The sequence below is a fragment of the Engraulis encrasicolus genome, chromosome 8 (genome assembly GCF_034702125.1).
Source record: "Engraulis encrasicolus isolate BLACKSEA-1 chromosome 8, IST_EnEncr_1.0, whole genome shotgun sequence".
Lineage (NCBI taxonomy): Eukaryota > Metazoa > Chordata > Actinopteri > Clupeiformes > Engraulidae > Engraulis > Engraulis encrasicolus.
The window spans coordinates 16,283,532-16,307,531 of NC_085864.1; the positions used below are offsets into that span (position 1 = coordinate 16,283,532).

A 24,000-nucleotide genomic window follows, 5' to 3' on the forward strand; every position below is an offset into this window, starting at 1 on the left:
TAGTATTGGCCCAGCTTACAGTGCAGCGCAGCACGACATCACATCTCGTCTTTCTTTTTTTCCTGCTGTAACTGTCCTTGTCCATGACGGTCTAGTCCCTTCTTACTCCCTTTTTTGTATCTTGAATGCTGCCTCTATTCTGCCACAGCAATTGTGCTGTAAAGCGATAAGGAACATGAAAATGTTTGACCAGCTGTCAAACATTACACTACTTAGAAGATGATTTTTATTCAAAGTGACTCACAGATGAGAGCAAAAACAGATATGTACTCCACAGATATGGAGGGTAAACAAAAGCAGTTAGTGTAATCAGCAAAGCATTGAGAAGCTTATAGATTTTTTTTGCCTGGCTCTTGCCCGACCTGTAGTTCTGTGCAGCTTTGTGAGCTCCACTACTAGGTCTGGGAGACTGTAGCAGGATTCAATTTCTCCAGTCAAAAAAATCATCAGAACATTTATTATTTCGTTATCAACAAATTCCCTCAAAAACGTCTTCTGTTGTTGCTGTTCATTGACTTCAGTTCAGCATTCAACACCATAATACCACAACTCATCAGAAAACTGGACAAGATAGGATTCAGCACCTCCCTCTGTAACTGGCTGCTGGACTTCCTGTTGCAGAGACCACAAGCAGTACGTGTAGGGAATAACACCTCAAGCACCCTGATCCTGAGCACGGGGGCCCCGCAAGGCTGTGTGCTTAGCCCCTTGCCGTTCACGCTGCTGACACATGACTGCACAAGGACCCACAGCACCAACTATCTTGTGAAGTTTGCGGCCGATACAACACTGGTGGGGGACGAGGGGGGAGGGGACGAGGCCCACTATAGAGAAGAAGTAGATGTAAATGATGCTGAATTTCAGCAAGACCAAGGAGATTGTTGTCAACGTTCAGAGGGGCCAAAAACAACTGCTGCTGTGAAGAGAGTGAGCAGCACAAAATTCCTTGGAGTGCATGTGGGTATTTTCTCTATTACTGTCAGACAAGCACTTTGGGTTCGGTGAGTTTCTGCAGAATTCTTTATTCATTACTGCCCCATAGAAAATATGGAACAGGACAACATCCTAATGATACACCAGTCTTGCTGATCTACCTAGTTGGGATGCGCCCTGCCTTGTGTTCTCTCAGAGCATTTATAGTGTGAGCACACCCAGCCCCGTGGCCTGCTGGCCCTTTACAGATGTTAATTAGCTCACTCACACCTCAACTGAGCTGACACTCAATACAGACTACAATGCTGACACTGGAATGATATATATATATAGTCACAGACATATACACATATAGTCATATACACATATCTCAATATTCCTGCACAGACATGTACATATAATAATCTGCATATGAATCATATAAGATTAAAAATCTGACCACATATTCCCCCATTTTGAGTCTCAAAAAGACTCACAAAGGGTTACAATTTTTTATCTTATATGCCTTCAATATTCAATCTTCAAATTTCAAATTTCAAATTTCAATTCTTAAATCGTGGCGAAACCTTACGTCTTGCAAAAAAACCCCATTCTGCCAATTTAAGGGAAAAACAAGACGTGAAGGGAAAATTCCAACGATGGCTCCATTTCAAAATGACAGCCCTGCATGTTCAGTTAAGAATTGATTTAACATGACTTTGTAACCATTCTGCATTCAATTTTAACTGGGTACTGTAGGCCATCTGCAACCCTTAACCGTGTTACAGTGTTACACATTACATTATGGTTTATGTATCTATGATTAACCCATGATTCTGTTGACCATTCTACATTGTCTTGAGTTTCACTAAATATTTGATTAGTTATATGTCTCTTCGCTATTTGCTTATCAATTTACTGTCTTCAGACTACCAGGAATATCCAATCATATCATTTCACAAATACATTGCACACACTTTGTCATCCTATCAATGAATATGACATATCACACTGTTTCCACTCAGCTATTGCCGTGATTTGACCTCTAATGAATTATTCTGTTGTTATCTGATTCATGTTTACATTGCTAAATAATCACTTTGTGTAAGGGTAAGAATCTGACATTCTGTACATTTACTCTGAATGATATGGCAATTTGTCTTGTTGTCCGACCTTAATCAACTTTCTCATCATATCATTCCTAGCTGATTCATCCTGCTCTCTCAACAGTTCAAACACAGTTACACAATTTAATTCACTGTCATGCCCATTTGATTTCTTGCTTCTGTCACTGCTTCATCCTCCATGGCTCAGTCGCAAAGAGTCTATTGTTCTCTGTGATGTATGCAATTTGGCTTGCTGTTGTTTGTTGTGTCATCAAGGTGTTAATGACCCTTAATCCTTTCTTAGCTCCTTTCGAGGTTGAACTTTTGCATCCCAAAGTGTTGTGCTGCGTTTGCTTTCATGTGTTAGGGATTTCTGAAGTCCTTTGAAATGTATGCATTGTCTGATGTTGTGTTCCTTCGTTTCCACTTCGAAGACAGCTTCCCCCATTTTGACAGTAGATGTGCTCAGTCTCTTTGATGCTTTGTTAATTCACTTTGAATCCCTCCTAGTTTTGCCTCAGGTGTGAAATTTCTTCCTTTGTTGAATTGACCCCCCGAGTCAGCCCATGGGTTAGGCTGTCGTTCTGCTGTGGTTTCCTGTCTCCTGTTGTACTGGCCTCCTGGTCTGGTGGCCCCACCGTCTGGCTTCTTCTTAGCTGGCTCCCATCGTCATCGTTAGCAGACCACTGTCTCTTCTAAGCCCCATCGTCTCCTCCCTAGGATAGACCTCTGTCGCTCCGTTGTAACCCTCAGTCACTGGCCACCATCTCCGCCCTGGTCGACCTGTGAGAAACAAACAGCGAGCGCAGTTTCAATTCTTTGGATAGACTATTTCAATTTCACACTCTCATTCATTAGCCAACTCAGACATACACAATCTAACTAGTACTTTCACATTTCTCACACAATTCAATCTCTAAACATTTTTAATTCCTATCTCATCTACTAAGACTTTTATCATCAATCTAAACAATTTGTTCTCTACTCTCCAGTCAAATTCTATAGCAATTTTCTTAAATTCTCTCCTTTAACTTACCTCCTGAATTATGTAAACCTTTTTCAACTATAAATGTCAAATTTCTTCAAAATTCTTCTAATTTTTTCTCTAAATCCTGTACATTTTCCCACTTTTCTTTGCCAATTTTCTAGTCTTCTATTTTTTCTTTCCATGTTTAAGTTCTCCCTTTCTCTCTCCCCTCAGCAGACAAACATTTCCTCCTTTTGTCCATCGCAGCCCATTATCATAATCCAATTTAAGATAAGACCTTCCTGTCTTCTTCATTCACTCCAGGCTAAATTGTTTGTTAACTTTGAGCTGTTTCAGTTCCTCCTTCCTTTGAAATGTTTAACAGCCAATTTTAAAAGTCTTAAGAACCACTTCAGACCAGTGATAACCACTTGCCCACAGGCCCCCTATTCTGGGAGTTCACCCCCACAGCCTTTGAAATCACACTGGGTCTCCACACTAGGTCTCAACCACTCCTCGCCCTCTGGTCATCAATGTATTGCAAATATATGTTAAGCATTCTCAACTCCCAGTTGCCAGCACATTAACATTCATTGCTTTCTTTAATTCTTCAAGATCAGACATGTTAATGTTTTCCTTCCAGACCATCGGCACCTCTCCTTGACACATTCATTTACATTTATAAAGACACTCACAGACCTCTTCCATGCTGGGGCAGAAACAGATCTCTCTCACCCAAACCAAGCACTAACTCTCTGTTCAGTGAATCTCTCAAACCCTTATTTTCTTGCCCATATGTTTCTCCTTTTTTATTTTATTTTATTTTATTTTTCCCCCAAGGAATATTCCATTCCATTCCGCTCTTCTCAAATGAAAATTTAAAGCTAGTTCCGGCTTCCAGCTTCCAAATAGTCACTTCAGCTTCCATCTCTCTCCCCATTGCCATGGTAATTAAGGTCTAGTGGCCAAACAGAGTACCACACATCCACAGAAATTTACCTTTTCTCCTCGTATGATGTTAAAATACCTTATCAGTTCACACCGCATGCATTTTCACCCCAATTCAAATTTCTGCATAGCCATTCAGACTTCCACACTTCCTGCTAGCCTATATGATTTCACATTCAACCCAGTCAAAGCTTATTGAACAGATGTCATACAGCCGCAACCACCAACCATGCTACTCGCCATGTAGTCACTCTGTTAGCTCCCACTCTTTAGTTACCTTGTTCTCCACTTCATTCCTTCTTCCATCGTTATTCTATCAAAGTAGGCTATCTTCCTATCTTGCCATGTATATTATACACTGAAATAATTCCAGCCAACACAGTCTATATGGCCTCTCATCCCTTTGCTTTTTATCCCTACCTGACCTGTTCCTTTTACACTAGATAACTCCATCCAAAAGAAATAATTCTTTCCATCTATTTTCACTTTCAAAACCCTTTTACTTCTCTGTACTTTCTTCTCATCTTTCAATCCAATCATTACCTACAAGCCAATGTTCTCTCTCTTTTTTTTTTCTTCTTGCTTTCTTTCTTTCTTTCTCATTTTCTTTTCTTCTCTCTGATATCACACCATATACAGAGCCACACAAAATCACACACACATACATTCTGTGGATCCACACACACACACACTAACACTTCACACACATTGGCATACTCTCTCTCTCTCTCTCTCTCTCTCTATGCCCAAATTCACATACAGCAAAAATTATTAACTTCCACTATTAAAATTACACCAGAGGTTGATCCATAATTAAAATTATTTTTCATCTTCCGACGGGGAAAAAGCTAAACATCTTCACCTAGTATTTAAATTTGTCCATACACTTATTCCTCTGCTCCTTGCGTAATGCCACACACACAGTAGGCCTATCATACACACCGAGATCTCTCGTAATGAACTGTGCCTGTCTTACATCAAAGATATTATGAAAGTCCTTCTACCAATTCAAACCTCGTTCATAAATCATAGCTTCTTGTCATATACATGATCTAGCCACCTTGTCATTCGCCACACACCCTTCAATCATCAGTACATAAGATCATCCATCCATCACTTAGCGCTCCATTTGGCCGATTCTCACAAAAATACGACTGCCCATCATACGTCTTTGGGTTCGACCACCTATCGCATGAAATGCCCTTCAGAATTTAAACACTGCTTTTAAGGCCACATATTTCAGTGTGCAGTGTGCTACCCTATAGTTTACGCAACTCTCCCTCCCCCAAAGAACAATATTTTGAGCATCTAAATTTGCTGATCGTCCAATCATATCCAAAAATAAGCCTGTCCAACCTAAGACCTTGAAATCGACCACCTACCACATACGCCGTTCATATTGTACACCGCTTCTAATAGGCCACGTTAAGTGTGCAGTGCCCGCCATTTGTATAACTCAAACACCCCCTCATTCTCGGTAATATGCAGGATCATCCATTTTTGGTTTCTTTATTTCCCCCAACCTCATCATTTCAAACAACTGTACATTTCAGCTTAACTTCCCACTTCCTTAGCTAACATAATACAATTATTTGAAATAATTAACGTTATTGGAATCTACTCACCGGGCCCAGAATGCGGTCCAACTTTTGCCGTCGGCAGGTCTTTGATGAACTTCTTCCAGTAGGTTTCTTCCACTTCTTACTTGGCCAAGTTTTTTGAGATGTTGTCCTTCCGGAATAGTCCATCTTCCCCCTGTCTGCAGCTCCATCATCATCGCACTTCTGACACCATTAAATGTGGGTATTTTCTCTATTACTGTCAGACAAGCACTTTGGGTTCGGTGAGTTTCTGCAGAATTCTTTATTCATTACTGCCCCATAGAAAATATGGAACAGGACAACATCCTAATGATACACCAGTCTTGCTGATCTACCTAGTTGGGATGCGCCCTGCCTTGTGTTCTCTCAGAGCATTTATAGTGTGAGCACACCCAGCCCCGTGGCCTGCTGGCCCTATACAGATGCTAATTAGCTCACTCACACCTCAACTGAGCTGACACTCAATACAGAATACAATGCTGACACTGGAATGATATATATATATAGTCACAGACATATACACATATAGTCATATACACATATCTCAATATTCCTGCACAGACATGTACATATAATAATCTGCATATGAATCATATAAGATTAAAAATCTGACCACAAGCACATCAGTGACAACCTCTCCGGGCCCACCAACTTGACTAAATTCAAATTCTTTGTGTGACCAGTGCATGTAAAGACATTGACAATAAAACTGACTTGACTTGACCTCTGTTAGTCTCTAAAGCGTCAATATAGTCTATAATTTGTCCTGTGACTCCTCAATGCGTGCTGCCATTGAACCAACAAATACTCCGATTATTTTTGACTGGAGAAATGAAATCCTGCTACAGTCTTCCAGACCTCTGTGTGTGTTTGAGCTCCACCAGGGGGCTCCAGAGCCACACACACACACACACACACACACACACACACACACACACACACACACACACACACACACACACACACACACACACACACACACACACACACACACACACACGTCTGGTAGGAACCAGGCTAATAGATTTTGACTCAAGACAGGTTAAGGATCAAACAACCTGGACACTACTCTGAAGTAGTAGGCTGGAGAAGACTCCTGTCCTGAGAGACGTTCCCTTCATAACAAGACTAACCCTACTCATCCACAATCTTCTCCTCTGGCCTTGTCTTGCCTGCATAAGCTGTCCTTATCCTCACTTTGTTTTGCATTGTGGTATTCCCCATTGCTTATAATAGCTGTACATTACTGTGTGTGCGTGCGTGCGTGTCTGCATAATCTCTCCCTACCCATACTTTCTATTGTTTATATTAGTTGTATGTTAGTGTAACCTGTGTTTTCCCACACTGTATATAGCTGCCCATGTCCTCGTTTTGCATGTCGCTTTGAATGAAAGCACGTAAACGGAATGCTTGTTTAACCCTGTAAGACAGACCAGCTATCATGCATGTCGACACATATCAGCTAGTGTTGTGCGACTCAAAAACAGATTGCTGTGCATAATGTGGACTCGAAATACCCGACCAGAGTGGAGATTTTCCTCACCCTAGCGTCGCTAGCGAGGCTGGCTGCATTGTGTTTAATTAGTCCTCATTAGCTCCACGCTAGCTTACTCCGAAGTCACCAGAGGTCTGTTGACTCAGGTCAGATGCTTGGCACCAGCACTAATTCATCACAAACACGTTACGTTGGTGGATGGGGAATATGCCGGTGTCAACTATTTTCGGTGTGTGCGTGTGTGTGTACGTGTGCGTACGTTTGCGTGTGTTTGTTTCTTTTTGTGTGTTTTAATGTGTGTGCCTGTTTGTGTTCATGAAGGATCTATATGCGTATTTATTTGTTTTGTGTGTGTGCACTGTATATTGTTTTTGTGCGTTTGTGTGTGTTTCGGAATTAATAACCGTATTGATGCATTGACACAGAGACATGAACAATTTAAAAATTGATTGAGTCATAGACCGTAATTGACTGTAATTAAATGCCATTTCTTGTCTATTCTTCTGGACGATATCCATTGTGTTTGTGAAAGTCTCATTTAGAAGACCGAAGTTTTTGTTGTGCGAGACAGAGAGAGGGAGAGAGAGAGGGAGAGGAAGAGAGAGAGCGCGCTAATATCCGGCTTCTTCTGTGTGTTTGATGATAAATTCAAAGTCTTGGGAAGTAATACAGAGAAATGACGCAAACCATTATGTCTTCATCTGCTGAGCTGTGTGAAAATATATTGGCATACATTTTTGTAAATTGACATTTAGAATGTTTAATAAGGGTCATGATCATATGCTGTATATTTTGCGAAGGTTTACCAGCCACATCCAACCCACTTTCTCTGTGTGATCAAGACACACCTCAGGAGGTCTGGCCAAGGGGCCTAGGTTTACCTGGACACAATGGGAGCCCCCACAGCTTGGAGACAGACGGGGGATGGTCACTCTACTACAAAAAGACAGATACACTAGGGAAAGACAGAATTCTCCTAGGCTGTTGCTGGTAGGGTGAGGTCACAGAAGAACAGAATTCAAAAATGCTTTAATTATTTGTAACTTCATGCCAGATGCTTTGGATAAATAAACCCGCTGAAATCAAGAATTGGACACCATGCTCTCTGACTCTTTAAAAAGAACACGCTGGATTCTAGCCAACACATAGTAAGTTTGGAAAATGATTTGGAAATGGGTTTACAACGTTTGGAACAAAATGGCTATAATCCAACAATTGGTGACCCCGACTTGTGATAAAGAAGGAGAGCTGGTGGACAAAAAGACAAGAAATGGACGAAGGGGCAGTTGGGTGACAACAACTAACAGCCGCTACAATGTGTAATCAAATGGTAAGCAGACCAATGATTTATCTAAGTACTGTTATTGGGCAGATCAAGGTTTTATTGTTGTCACCCTACTGTAGGCATGTCTAAACAAATGGTTAAAGCATTAAGGTTAAAGTGCACAAGAAATACATATGGAACACTGGCTTAAGGCAAAGGTCATGCAAAAAAAAATAAAAAAAATACGAACAATCATTATGGCTGGGCAGAGGGGCCCATATTTTGTTGATATAATGGATGGCACATGTATTATTGGCTGATTGTTGTGTGGATACTGGACTGTGTTGAGATTACATTGCTCTGAGTTACGTTGCTGGGGAAGTATTGTGGTAGCATTTGTTGGGAATATTGCATTGCTGGTTATTTATTGGAGTGTTTANAGCTGGGGAAAATGGTGCTTGAAGTGTGGGCCTAGTTGAATGTGTTGGTATGATTGTTACAACTGCATTGTGGGAATCGGTGTAGGTTGACCATGAGAGATTTAATCGGATGTTTAGTTAAGAGTGGAATTTGGTAGTTACAGTGTGAATGTTGCCTATTTCTATGTGAATTGAATAGCAGTCTCCTTTGTTTGTTAATCATTGAAAGAATTAATTTTAACTAACTAAGCTCAAGGAGTTTAGCAGTAAAGGAGGAGTTAAGACATAAACATAATGGACCTTGGAGGAAAGGGTGACTTCAGAGGATTACCTCCAGTGCTAACATCCACTGTGAAGGGTCAATGGGAAGCCATAAAACAACAGCTTATGGCTGCATCGATTGAAAAGGAAAGGAAAGGAACGGGAGAAAAGTATGACAAAATTTGGGAAGAGTTGAGGAGGCAAAAGCATGTGCCAAGAGATACTGAAAAGCGTGACCTGTTGCCACATCTCATCAAAGCAGTACAGTATGCCCAAATTCAGTTGGAGGAACATGAAAAAAACAGGAAGCAGTCCAGGTTCTCTTTCAGAGATAACTGGAAAAGGGAGAAGGAACAATTAGAGTACAAAAGGAGTTGCCTCCATAATATGTCATTAGCCAGCGCAGCTTTGAAATTTGCACAGACAAAATCGGAGACATGCCCAGAGAATCAACTTTTGTTGATACAAAACAGACCCACCTCAGTATCTCTGCCACCCGCACCAGCATCATACTTTGCAAATGTCTTGGAAGAAGTGAAACAAACTCCTACTAAATTATCACAGCAGTGTCAAAAGACAGTGGAAAGAGAGACAGGAAATGGAAGGAGCAAATTGCACTCAAAAGTGGAGACAGGGGCATGTTGTGAAACGAGAAAGACAAAAAGCAGAGACACAGTGGAGTCACCACTACCTGTGCCTCAGAACATGTTGCCATTGATATGCAAAGACCCCCAGGGGGGAGAGAGATACAAACCATTCTCCTTCACTGACATGAACTGCATCGTTGAAAAAATGCCCCCTCCGTCAGAAGGGGGAGGGGCATGGATGAGCAAGTTTTTTCAACTCACTTTGGGTCACAAGCTTGCTATTGGAGATTGGAGAGCAATATTGGAGAAACAAGTGACCAGCTTTGATGTAATGCAGATAGAGACCATTGCAGGTACAACCAATTTGGCGGATTCAGAATCATTCACTTCTCATGCTACACAGTTGGGAGGAGCTATGCGAGCAAAGTTTCCTGTTCCTACAGGGACCACACACACACACACATTCACCATGAAAGAAAATGAAGACATATCAGAATTTCTGATCAGGTGCAAGGACATTTGGACTGATAGAGCAGGGTGTCACCCTGGCTCTGGACAGTGGCAGACATTGCAATTCAGAAAAGCCATCATGGGAAGCGTACCCAAAGCAGTTCGAACAGCCATGGAGGACAACCCGGACCTGGCAGGGTGTACCACTGAGCAATGGGAAAAGCACTTGAAACATCACATGAAGATACAACAAGCTAAGGTGCAGGAGGCAAAAGAGGAGACAGACGCAGCACGACTGGAACTATTGAAACTGCAGTTAGAGGAGGCTCGCAACAGAGTGGGTGACACAAAAAATAAATCTGAGTATCAAATGGTTCAAAAGAGCCTCCAGCAAGCGAAAAGAGGCCCAGGGGAATTGGGCAGGAGGCATAGGACTGGTTGGCGTAGGTCATGGGACAAATGCCATGGCTGTGGTGAGTTGGGTCATTGGAAGAGAATGTGCCCCAAAGTGCAGTGGAGAGGGTTCCCAAACATCCCAAATCAATATAGAAGGGGTTATGGGTATACCCCACAGCAAGCGTACCTATTACCACAACCCTCGCCACACCATGGATCAGGGTTTCAGAATTTGGGTGTGGGCATGCCTTGGGGGGCATCGACACCCTGGGGTCCTTTGACACCCTGGGGAATTGGCCGTATTCATTAGAGGTGGAGCAGAAACCTGACTGACACTGGGGTGATAAAAGAATTGTATGAAATGGGCAAGGTTTTCAAATTTTGGATATCAATTAGCAATAATTTTAATTCATTCAGGTTTGGAAAAATCATACAATTTGTTTTGAAAAAGGATTAAGTTGCATTTAATCGACCTGGTTTCGTGTGATTTAATTAAGTGAAGATTAACTAATTGTCCATTTTTTTTTTCTTCTTAGGAGACGATAACAGAATACGGTTGCCTGTGGTGCAAAGCTCGTTGTTGACCTAATCCCTTCAGGATGTCTGGAGACAATGAGATTGGGAGTCGACACCTAGAGAGGAATATACTCTGAATTGCCTTAATCATTTAGTCCTTTCAGGAACATGACCATGGAGTGAAACCAGGGGACCGATACACATTGGGGAATGTGAACATATCTCTTGTTTTGTATGCTATATGTGAATTTGATTTAATTCAGTGTGTCATAACAGGTTATTATCAAGAAGTAACCATGGTTGATTAACTTCAGGTTTCATTCCCTTTTTTTCCCCAAGAACAGGAGACTAACATATATGTATTCCTTGTGTGTCTGTCATTGTATGTCAATGGGCCCTATGTCTGTCTCTGTGTTATGTGTGTTCATGTAAAAAATTGAGAGTGCACGTGCAAAGGTTGAATTTAAAAAAAAAAAAATGAGAAGAACATGGTTAATATGGCAATTTAACAGAGGCCTACTTACAGTGACGTCATGACATTTATTTTACACATTTTTTGGGTTGTTTAATTTATTGATTTGAGTTTATTCATTCGGTTTCTTCAAGTTGGTTTTGATAATGCTTTCATTTTACGTCTTGATTTGGTTTTCAAATGAATCAATTTGAACCTCTTTGTGAGCATTTTTCTTTTAATAAGCGGTGTTTTCCTTTATTTAAAAAAAAACAGATGGGTCTTTCTTTCTCTTTTTGGTCAACAAAGAGTTTGGTTTTGAAGTAAGAAACATTTTTATTTACTATTTGGGTTTCAAATGGATATTTTTCAACATTTTATTTACTATTTGGGTTACAAAGGAATCATTTTCAGCTTTTTAGAGAGGTGGCTTTCTTGTTACAACGTGTTCTTCTTTCAGGAAAATATGACTTTACTTGGTTATGTTCCATCAAAATGCAGGAGTTAGAGATACTATATTAAAATAAGCTTCATAGGATTTCTAGTTTATAGTTTCCATGACTATATTTTCATCGTTTTGGGTTACTTTAAACAGTGCTTTATTTCTTTAGTTGACTTCACCAATTTTCCCTTTATACATTTTGTTTTTATTAAACAAGAAAACTCACTTTGGTTAGGTATGTTATGATATGGGTAATTGATATGGGTTTTTAAGAAAACTAAAAAGTTATAAAAAGTAATATTCAGCGATAAGTCATAAACAATGCCATTTTAACATGAAACTTTAATTAAACAGCTATTGTACAGACTTTGCCGTCTTCCAAGTTCATCCCCCAGTTCTAATTTTATTTCCAAAATTTGGGCTCAAAACCCAGAGGCGGTGAGGTGCCATAGTTTAAATTGATACAGAATCACAACAGAGTGCAACCATGTGATCAATCAGCGGTCAACTTGGAGGAAACCAGGTGTCATGAAGTAAAGTACGTGCTCTCTATTGTCTGGCAGTTGCAAACGTTGAGAAATCCAAGGAGATTTATACGGAGTCAGATGGGAGAACTGTGGTTCTCTGCCAGGGCATTGAGCAAAGTACTGTAGGGTGTCCATGACGGGACACAAAGAACTACGCTGGTTTGATCTATGATATGGGACGACAAAGTCCTAGAGTTGGAAACAAGGGGGTGCACTCTGCTTGTTGAAGGGATAACTTACATAAACTTTGGCACACACCTCCACTATTTTAAAGATTAATCTGTTTGGCTGTGCCATACAGATTAAAGAGAGGGAGAGTTTATTTTCATTGTCAATGGTGGATGAATAAGGGACATGTCATTGACTGTATCTTTAGCTTTCTAAGAGAAGTATTCCCCCCCCTTCTTCTTTCAAAGAAAGTATTCCCCCCCTTCTTCTTTCAAAGAGAAGTAATATTCCCCCTTCTAAGAATTCAGATTTTTTCCTTACTATAATTTTGGAAGTTGAAAGTTGATTTATGAATTTAGATTAGTAAAGAGGCAAAGGGCTGAAATTGAATTTTTTGCTGTTGTTTCAGAAATGCATTTTTTTATTTTTTATTTATGGTTTATGGTTTTTACGTTTTTATGGTTTCTCAACCCATGGAAAGTGTGACATAAAAGTTGGGCAGGGTCTGACATGATAAATGGTGCGCAAACATTTTCTTTTATTCCAGGTTTTTGTTGTGGATTGTCTTTATAGCTCTCTGGGTGATGCGATGAAAATGCAATTTTGGAACAATTTTGAATTTTTCTTTTATTCTTCTTTCTTTCTTTCTTTCTTTCTTTCTTTCTTTGGGCTTATCATTCCTATTAAAGAGTTTAACAAACTATTGAGAAGCACTTCACCATAGCTGACACTCTCGGGGGCAAAAAAGAACATTTCTATTTTTATGATGTTGCCACGATATTTTTTCAGTTGAAGAGAGGGACTCCAGAGAAAAGGGGTGACAATATATTGACTGCATTTTTAGTTCTTGTTTTGTATTCTTCTTTTAGGTTTGGTTGTTTATTTTTGAACTGTTGTTTTGGGTTGAACAGATTTTTTGCATTTCAATACCTATAGGCTACTATGGGTAGGCCTATGAATCTCCAACCATAACCCAAGTGATAGCCGTTCGATTGCATTTCAGATAAAGACATGGCAGATGGACATGCTAAGATATTTTTTTGTGATTCGATGTTGAATCGAATCAAGAGAGGGAATTGAAAATATATTGGCATACATTTTTGTAAATTGACATTGAGAATGTTTAATAAGGGTCATGATCATATGCTGTATATTTTGCGAAGGTTTACCAGCCACATCCAACCCACTTTCTCTGTGTGATCAAGACACACCTCAGGAGGTCTGGCCAAGGGGCCTAGGTTTACCTGGACACAATGGGAGCCCCCACAGCTTGGAGACAGACGGGGGATGGTCACTCTACTACAAAAAGACAGATACACTAGGGAAAGACAGGATTCTCCTAGGCTGTTGCTGGTAGGGTGAGGTCACAGAAGAACAGAATTCAAAAATGCTTTAATTATTTGTAACTTCATGCCAGATGCTTTGGATAAATAAACCCGCTGAAATCAAGAATTGGACACCATGCTCTCTGACTCTTTAAAAAGAACACGCTGGATTCTAGCCAACACATAGTAAGTTTGGAAAATGATTTGGAAATGGGTTTACAACGTTTGGAACAAAATGGCTATAATCCAACACTGTGTAAAAAAACAAAAACAAGGGTCTGTGCTGTTATCTTTCCAAGCTCGACTGTTGATGTATTGTCGTCTACCAGAATAGAGAGGGTTTTTTGTTCAATAATAAAGGGAGCTAATATCTGACTTTCTGATTATTGTTTTGACTGTTTCAGAGTTTGTATGAATATAGGAACTGCCAAGTATTGAGACGCATAGACACATCAAACTGAATTGAATCGCGTACACGGTAAGTGTAATGGAATTTAGTGCTGAGGAGATGATGACGAGGGAAGAGCAAAGACTGTGATGTGAATTTGATAGGGTTTTGATAACAGTTGGTTTCTTCATAGTCATTTCTTTTGGGGTGAGGCCTTTTTTGCGGCTTTTAGCTGTGAGGAGAATTGTTGTTTTGCTCGTATCATCCTTTTCCATTCACTGGTCTAAAGCTTTGTGTGTGTGTGTGTGTGTGTGTGTGTGTGTGTGTGTGTGTGTGTGTGTGTGTGTGTGTGTGTGTGTGTGTGTGTCTGTGTGTGTGTGTGTGTGTGTGTGTGTGTGTCTGTGTGTGTGTCTGTGTGTGTGTGTGTGTGTGTGTGTGTGTGTGTAGTCAATGTGGTTGTCGCTTGAATCGAGTGCCATAAAAAAAGGTTTAAATTTTTTATGCTGAATCGTTATTTTCTGTGTCATATTCCTGTGTAGCCACAAGAAAGAGCGGGGCACAACGCGATTCTTGTCACCAGTCTTAACTGGAACATCAATCGTGCTGGAAATATCTTTTTTTTATTGCATAACAAGTTTTCATGCTTTTCTCCTCCCCCCTCCCATTTCTGCCATCCACTCTCTCTGTCTCTTTCTGTTTTTTTCTTGTATTCTTCTGTCTTGTACTCTGTCTCGTTCTTCTCTCCCTCCAGAGAGACACCTTCTGTATTCACACGTTCACATGTGCAATACTGCCTGTATCCAACGTACACACACACACACACACACACACACACACACACACACACACACACACACACACACACACACACACACACACACACACACACACACACACACACACACACACACACACACACACACACACACACACACCTAAACGACACTCACAGGTTTTCAGTGCCCGTCCCCAGGCTAGAGAGAGAGAGAGAGAGAGAGAGAGAGAGAGAGAGAGAGAGAGAGAGAGAGAGAGAGAGAGAGAGAGAGAGAGAGAGAGAGAGAGAGAGAGAGAGAGAGAGAGAGAGAGAGAGAGAGAGAGAGAGAGAGAGAGAGTTCCTGAGTGAGTGTAGTGTGTGTGTGTAGAGCTGCCTACAGCTGGGAGATTATAATATCGTCTGCCGTTCATAAATCACCTTGACAGCAATGAGTCCACATTACAGCTAAACACAGCACATCCCTGCCACACATAACACACACCGTACTCACTATGCCAAAGGGTGTGTTGTGTGTGTGTGGGTTCCTACATGTGTGTATGACTACTTTTGTTTGTCTGTGAGTTAAGTCTGTTTTTTTCTCCTTCGAATTCCCCTCCCCCCTCCCCCATTTAATATGTCAGCGCAGGCACTTTTTTAAAGGCTAATTTGTGCATAGGTTTGGAGACTAATTCCTTTGTTGATGTTTGTCGTTGGCATGGGGGAATGCATATACATGTGACCTTTTGCACACGTTTATGTGCGCGTTCGTGTGCGTGCACGTTTGTGTGTGCGCGCGCGCGTGCGTGTGTGTGTGTGTGTGTGTGTGTGTGTGTGCGCGTGCGCGTGCGCATGTGTGTGCGCATGTGTGCGCGCGTTTGTGTGTGTGTTCTGACATGTGTGCGCTGCATATAGTGTGTGTAAGCACATCTGTATACCCTGGAGGTGCAGCTCTCTAAGAGAATGAGCGTCAGCACAGCAGCGTGCACTTTGTATCTGCTACTGATGTTGGCTATGATGATTATGTTCTCCATTGTCAGTTGCTTTGGTTAAAAAGCGTCTGCCAAATGCTATGTACTGTAATGTGTGCTGTGTGTGTGTGTGTGTCTGTGTCTGTGTGTCTGTGTGTGTGTGCGCGTGTGTGCGCGTGTTTTCTGTCTGCAGGGCCTAGTCAGTGACCTAATATTAGTCTTTGACTTCACTTGTCATACATCGCCTAGGGTGAAAACACGCACATGCACGCTCTCTCTCTCTCTCTCTCTCTCTCTCTCTCTCTCTCTCTCTCTCTCTCTGTGTGTCAGACACACACACACACACACACACACACACACACACACACACACACACACACACACACACACACACACACACACACACACACACACACACACACACACACACACACGTTGGGTTCCAGATTGTTTTTACTGTGCACCACTGGGTGTTTATGGTTATGATGTCTCTTTTTGTATATGTGTTCACATTTACATATGCATGCAGCTGTTGTGCTGCTTTAAATACATAGGCCTACATAGTTGCTCCCTTAAATCTAGAAAGAAATGAAACGAATATTCATCTATTATTCACATTAAATATTGGGCCTATTTCTAAAACATCAATCCAACTTTAAATAATTTTTCCGGACATAACTTGTTGAAACGGCAACTTAAAACCGTGCCTTTGGTGCGACAATATTTACAGGGGCGTGACGTCATGCGGTTGACACCCTCTTTTTGCGAGTATGGTTGGCTGCGGAAATATCATACATTTGAAGGACCCATATCTCATAAAGGAACCAACATTAAGATACAAATATCGACATGTCGAAAGAACACACCTCTAACATTATGTGACAAAAACTCACGTTGAATATAAGCCTCACAAATAAGCCGAGTAGACTTTTCTTTGATGATGCACCACCATATGCCATATGGGTTGGAAAGATAGGTCTATGCCATATTCGGCACAGGATCGACGGGCACAAAACAGCACCGCGCTCCTACTAGGCTACACGAAGGCTACACGCTGATCATTATTAAGATATTATCAATCATATGACACTATTAGTGTAGGCTGTATGTGCTGTGGTAAACTGGAAAATATGGGAGCATGTTAGGGTGCCAGCCAGCTGCCGGTTTCTCAGATCATGTGACATTCCGCGCTGTCTTTGACAGGTTGAAACCGAAGTGGCACTTTGAAAGCCAGCTTTAAAATCTTATTAAACAATGGCGTTATCTCAATTATTATGCCGACAACTTATCGATCAACCAGCGCGGCATAGGCTACTTGTTTTTTTGTTTATGGCAACGTGACAAGGGGGGACGATGCTTTGGCTGCTGCACTCTGTCTTTGACATGTTGAAACCTAGCGAAATTGCACTATCAGCTACTTTAAAAACGTATGCTTAAGTAGCTCAATAGCATGGTTTTAATGTAATCTTAATAAACAATGGCGTTATACCCATCATTATGCGACAATTTGGAAGTCGGTAGGTATATTTTGACACAGATGTTCGTGCTTAGGGGCTGTTGTTTCATAACACAAGAACTGCACGACCGCCGGCCATGGATAGAGTCATAACTACACAACACTGTTCGTGCTCGGATGCTGGGGCGATTTCGTTGCATATAAAGCAATAACTCCACGACCGACGGCCATGGAGTCGTAACGAAACACCTCGACCCGCAGCGCATTGACCGAGGACCCTTAGTACTAGGGTGCTACAATGGCAGAGAGGAATAGCATCTTTAGCATGCTGCTATCCTGCTAAGTGGCTGTCGGCCAGACTCACCCGTGGTCGCACTCGAGCTAGAGATATCCGTCAGCACACCTGCTATCCATAGACACTGCTTGTGATATCCTAGGAGTGTATTTCCAACCATGTCCACGGTCTCCAGATTTTTTAAGGTAAACAACAGGAGGGGTGGAAAACGCCCGGAGCACAACATTGATCAAGGTCACTTCAAAAGCCGATGCCTCCTACACATTGAGAGTCAATGCTCCTACACGATCAGCGTTGTTATGCCTTCTCCTTGTCAGCAACAGTTCCAGTAATTTTGACTTAAAGACACTTGTGCAGAGAGATGCCTTCAGTGAAGCTTGTACTTGTTGCAACCTGTACCATTTGGACCGCCACGAACACAATATTTTCCACTGTGCTTTGATTTACTAGCCATAGACGCCGCCATTGATTACTATAACTTTGTGGGTTCGGAGTTGGACTGTGTCAACCTTATGACGTCACGCATAAGACAATAAATTCGCACTACTGGACAAAATATTGCTCATTTTGAGCACGTTTTAACATGACTTCCCGGATAAATTATTACACACACAATATCTTGTTTTAATCACAAAGCTTGGAACTTTTGTAATATGCAGCACAAACTGTAAAATTCCAACAATTAATATTCGTTTCATTTCTTCTTTAAATCGGCTTTTATCATAATTATATGTTTAGCTGAGCCAGGGAGCAATATTTTAATATCATTTTTAAATACAGTTTTCTTTTACACATAAAACATAAACATAAACCTAAAAAAACGCATGCATGCACGCACGCACGCACACGCACACAAACACACACAAATGTAACTTTAATGTTTCATTATCATTTATAAAAGTGACAGTTTGTTGACTCACTTGAATGGGTGAAATGAATCATAATTAGCAAATTAAACATTTTTTTAAATGTTGGTAATAAGGTGGAAACAGTGCACTTTATTTATTTAGCACCATTGTCATTTCCCCTTTTTGTTTCCATTTTTAGTGAATGGAACATAGTACAGTAGTTAACTATTTCAAATTGTTGGCTCCATTTTGTTATAGTTTCGTTAACTCACAAAGTTTTCAGAAATTCAAGTATCATTAACTTTTAACTTCTTGTCTAATGACATGCCAAAAATGGATCAGAATGTTTTCACCATATATATATATATATTTTTTTAAGTTTGACAAAACAAAATCTGTTGTGACAGGCATTTGATGTGGAAAATTATGAAATGTTGAAAGGTGCCATGCGTAACCTTCACACAATAATTGGTGAACCATGTCACCGTCAGGTTATCTTCAAATCTTTTTTTTATCTTCAAGTTATTTTTTATAGCCTTAATTTCAAGTTAGTGCTTTAGTTGCCCTCAGTAGTTTGCGTGATTTTTGCACAGTGCCCTCCGACCTGCCTGTTTGAAAATCATTCTAAGAAATGTTGTTTTCCCTCCGTTAGTGGTGTGAACGTTTCTCATTCCAGACTACTCGCAGTCGATACCTGAGGTACATTAAGTCAGATTTTCTTATGGCAACACGCACGCACGCACACACACACACGGTCGGGAGAGTCACCAGTCGCCTATTAATGACTCATTTAAGCGTCGGCTGACTCGTGACGTTGATTAATTAACCGATTAATTGAAAATCCTATTTTGTGCCCCTCTTACATGGGTGTATGGGTATCTGCATGTTTGGTTGTGCAAATGTGCACACATGTGCTTGTGCCCGTGCGTGCATGCATGCGTGTGTGTGTTTACATGCACTTTGACATGTATGCGTACATCTTTGTATGTGTGTCATACTTGTGTCTGTTTCGCATCATTCTCCAAATCAGATTGCTACTGTAGCATGTAATGTGTGGATGAGACACTCCAACAATACACTACAATCGTGAGCGATGTGAGCCCTTAATGAGTGATCCCAACCCCCTCCACACACCTACCCCCCACTCACTCACCCGCGTAATGATATGAGAAAAGCCGGGAAACAGCTTGTTAATATTTCAGACTCTTACAAACCTCCCTTTGCTCTGCACTGCTCTGCGCTGAGCTGGCTGGCTGCATGGTGGGTGATGTATATCCCCACAGTCAGCCGTCGCCCCGCTCATCACTTCCACCAAAGCTCCACGGCGCGACAGGACGAGACAACAACTGTCATTTTTTAAATTACACTAAATTAAAGCAGCTTGTTCGCTAAACGGGGAGAAGATTAATTCCGATTAAGTCGGGAGGGTGTCTTGCGAGACAAGATGGCATTATGTTTTTTTTTTTTCAGGGAGGGGAGAGGTGGTGGTGTTGGAAGAGGGGGGAGACAGACTGATATAATAACTGTTGTATTTTTTAAGAGAGACCAAGAGAGAGGGGGGTGGGGGGAGAGGGAGGAAAGGAGGGAGAGAGAAACACCACAGTGACACCACACCACATTTTGATACCTGAGGTGTTATGGAGGAAACAGAAGGAGCAAGTGGGAGCAGCACATAAGAATGTATCAATTTTCCACTTTCCTGTAGCATTCACAAACACAGTGTGTGTGTGTGTGTGTGTGTGTGTGTGTGTGTGTGTGTGTGTGTGTGTGTGTGTGTGTGTGTGTGTGTGTGTGTGTGTGTGTGTGTGTGTGTGTGTGTGTGTGTGTGTGTGTGTGTGTGTGTGTGTGTTAGGGGTTAGGTGCGTGATCGAGGGAGCGAGCATGTGGGTCCTCCTCTCCCATGCTGTGCTTTGATGAAAGTCTTGTCAAAGCTGCGGAGAGATTTCATTCCTTGCTCGACAAGCCGACAGCTGGAAATGGATAGATCTTTCCTGACACTGTGTGTGTGTGTGTGTGTGTGTGTATGTTTGTGGGGTTTTTGTGTGTGTCATTCTGTCTTTCTGCCTTTGTGTGAGCGGGGGGTATGGATGGCTTTGAGTTCTTGTGTTTTTATATAGACTCATACAGTATTTTCCAAAACATGCCCACCAACACACATCCCAAGCACATAAAAAGAAAAGCCCAATGTTTCAAAACAGGCAAAGAAAACCGTCTGGATAAATAAAGGCAAAAGACATGCATAAAAAATATATATATGTAGCTTGTCCGTCCACAAGCTTTAATGTTCTGGCCAACTATCGCGCTGGTGCGTACGGCGCTTGCCAAAGTTTGAGGGAAGATTTTCTCAGAAGTGTGCTCAACAGAGAGAAACCGTGCTTGTCAGTCACAAGTCTTTTGTGTGTGTGTGTTAGTGTCTGTGCGCATGTTTTGGTGTGTGTGCGTGTGACGATATAGCTGTGAGAGAATCTACTCTCTCTCTCTCTCTCTCTCTCTCTCTCTCTCTCTCACTCACTCACTCACTCACTCACTCACTCACTCACTCACTCACTCACTCACTCACTCACTCACTCACTCACTCACTCACTCACTCACTCACTCACTCACTCACTCACTCACTCACTCACTCACTCACTCACTCACTCACTCACACACACCCTCCCATCCACACACACACACACACACCCTCCCATCCACACACACACACACACACACACACACACACGCACACACACACAGGCACATGCGCAAACACGCACACACACACTGCCATACACACACCCTCCCATACACAACCACACACACACACACACACACACACACGCACACACCCTCCCATCCACACACACACACACACACACACACACACACACACACACACACACACACACACACACACACACACACACACACACACACACACACACACACACACACACACCCTCCCTCCCATCCACACACACACAAACCCCTGTTCTCCCCTGTTCTGTTCTGTTCTGTTCTGTGCTGACTGGGTTTCATGGCGTGGCGCTGTACTGGGTCTGGCTACTAAGGAGACACTAATTAACAGGCGGCGTTATTGAGATCACAGGCTTTTCCTCCATCTTAATTGCATCTTAATGACATTTCAGCTCTGATGTTTTAGCTGGAGAGCCAGATAGCATGTGAAAGACAAGCTCATTTGCCACTTACTCTGTGTGTGTGTGTGTGTGTGTGTGCGTGCGCGTGCGCGTGCGTGTGTGTGTGTGTGTGTGTGTGTGTGTGTGTGTGTGTGTGTGTGTGTGTGTGTGTGTGTGTGTGTGTGTGTGTGTGTGTGTGTGTGTGCGTGCGTGTGTGTATGTGCGTGTGTGTGTGTGTGTGTGTGTGTGTGTGTGTGTGTGTGTGTGTGTGTGTTTGAGATGGAGCGAAACAGAGAGTGACTGACTGAGTGGGTCAGAGTGTGTATACGTGCGAGTGCGTCTCTGTGAATGTGTGTGAGTGTGTGTGAAATTCAGCAGGACCTTGTGTGTGTGTGTGTGTGTGTGTGTGTGTGTGTGTGTGTGTGTGTGTGTGTGTGTGTGTGTGTGTGTGTGTGTGTGTGTGTGTGTGTGTGTGTGTGTGTGTGTGTTTGCATGTGCTTTGAGCCCTTGAGCTGTGTGAGTGTGTGTATTTGTTTCATTTATCCGTGTGTGTGCGTGCGTGTGTGTGTGTGTGTACGTACGAACGTACGTATGTGTGTGTGTGTGTGTGTCATAACAAGCAAAAGGAAGCACGCTCTTCTCCTCATCCGTCTCTCTATCACAGCACTATCATCCGGCCACCTTACCCATCCACACCACCGCCCTCCTGAAGAACTGCTGCTGGGTTGTGTGTGCTTGTGTGTGCTTGTGTGTTTGTGTTCATGTGTAAGTGTGTGTGTGCGTGGCAGTGCGCGCATGAGTATTTGCACACTCGTGCGTGTGTGTGTTTGCATATGCATGGGCGTGCATGCGTGTGCCTATGTGTGCGTGTGTGTGTGTGTTTGCCTTTGTGTGTGTGTGTTTGCATTTGAGAGTGTGTGTGTGTGTTTGTGTGCGCGCGCATGTGTGCATGGCCGTGCGTGCCTCTGTCTGCCTGCACGTGTGTGTCTGCCTGCACGTGTGTGTGTGTGTGTGTGTGTGTGTGTGTGTGTGTGTGTGTGTGTGTGTGTGTGTGTGTGTGTGTGTGTGTGTGTGTGTGTGTGTGTGCTTGTGTGTGTCTGTAGGCGTGTGTGTGTGTGTGAGTGAGTGTGCGTGTTTCAGGATGGATCAAGCTCCTGATTTGCATGTAATTACTGCAGTGGTCCCAGGTAACCAGCTCGGTCTCGGCCCCGTGTCAGATTAATCTGATCAGGTGTGTGCGTGTGTGTGCGTGCCCGTGTGTGTGTGTGCGCGCATGTGTGCGTGTGTGTGTGTGTTTGATAGTTTGTGAGAGACAGAGAGAGGGCTTGGCACCCACGCACGTCTGACTCCTCAGCCTTAGTACTACAGCACACAGCCTTATCTCACAACTCAGTCATGGGTACACACACACACACACACACACACACACACACACACACACACACACACACACACACACACACACACACACACACACACACACACACCTCATCAGATTAATCTGTGTGTGTGCGCTTGCATGCTTGCGTGCGTGTGTCATTGTGACCGTCCATCCATCTGTCTAGGTCCGTCTGTGTGTTGAACGTGCATGTGTACATTATAATGCCAAGATGAAGTGTGCGTGCGTGCGTGCGTGCGTGCGTGCGTGCGTGCGTGCGTGCGTGCGTGCTCCATTCCAGCACTAAGATGGTATCTCAGATGGCAGTGTGTAGTGCCCACATCAGCAGCAGAGCTATAGAGTTTGAAGCTTTCATTCCATACCACACCAGGCAGCGGCTAGGCAGTGCAGGTTGCACAGAATTATGTAAGCTACCTTCATGGCCACTGGATTAGGCGGATATTTGATGGGACTTTCAGGCTGGTACGGAAAGCTTGAAGGACAGATGAGAGAGTGTAGCGGAGTACTTCACTCTTTCCCTCTCTCTAACGTTCTCTCTCTCTCTCTCTCTCTCTCTCTCTCTCTCTCTCTCTCTCTCTCTCTCTAACGTTCTCTCTCTCTCTCGCTCTCTCTCTCTCTCTCTCTCTCTCTCTCTCTCTCTCTCTCTCTCTCTCTCTCTCTCTCTCTCTCTAACGTTCTCTCTCTCTAACGTTCTCTCTCTCTCTCTCTCTCTCTCTCTCTCTCTCTTTCGCTCTCTCTCTGAGTTACTTTGTGTAGCAGCCACATGGCTCAGCAGTGATACTGACTACAGCTGCAGGCTGCAGAGAGACACATTCGTTTGAGCATCCTCCCATCTTGGACTCTGGCCAGATTCACATTGATGTTTTTATGTTTGAAGTGGCCCAAACCCTCTTATATGAAAGAAAATGCCTGTTTGTTTATGCATACCTAAACAGCCTCTT

At 42.5% G+C, this 24,000-nt stretch overlaps 1 protein-coding gene across 2 annotated transcripts in view; it reads left to right on the plus strand.

The window, feature by feature from the left end:
• dph1 (diphthamide biosynthesis 1) overlaps positions 1 to 24,000 on the plus strand; it is a 173,898-nt gene that overhangs the window by 51,114 nt on the left and 98,784 nt on the right. The window lies entirely within an intron of this gene.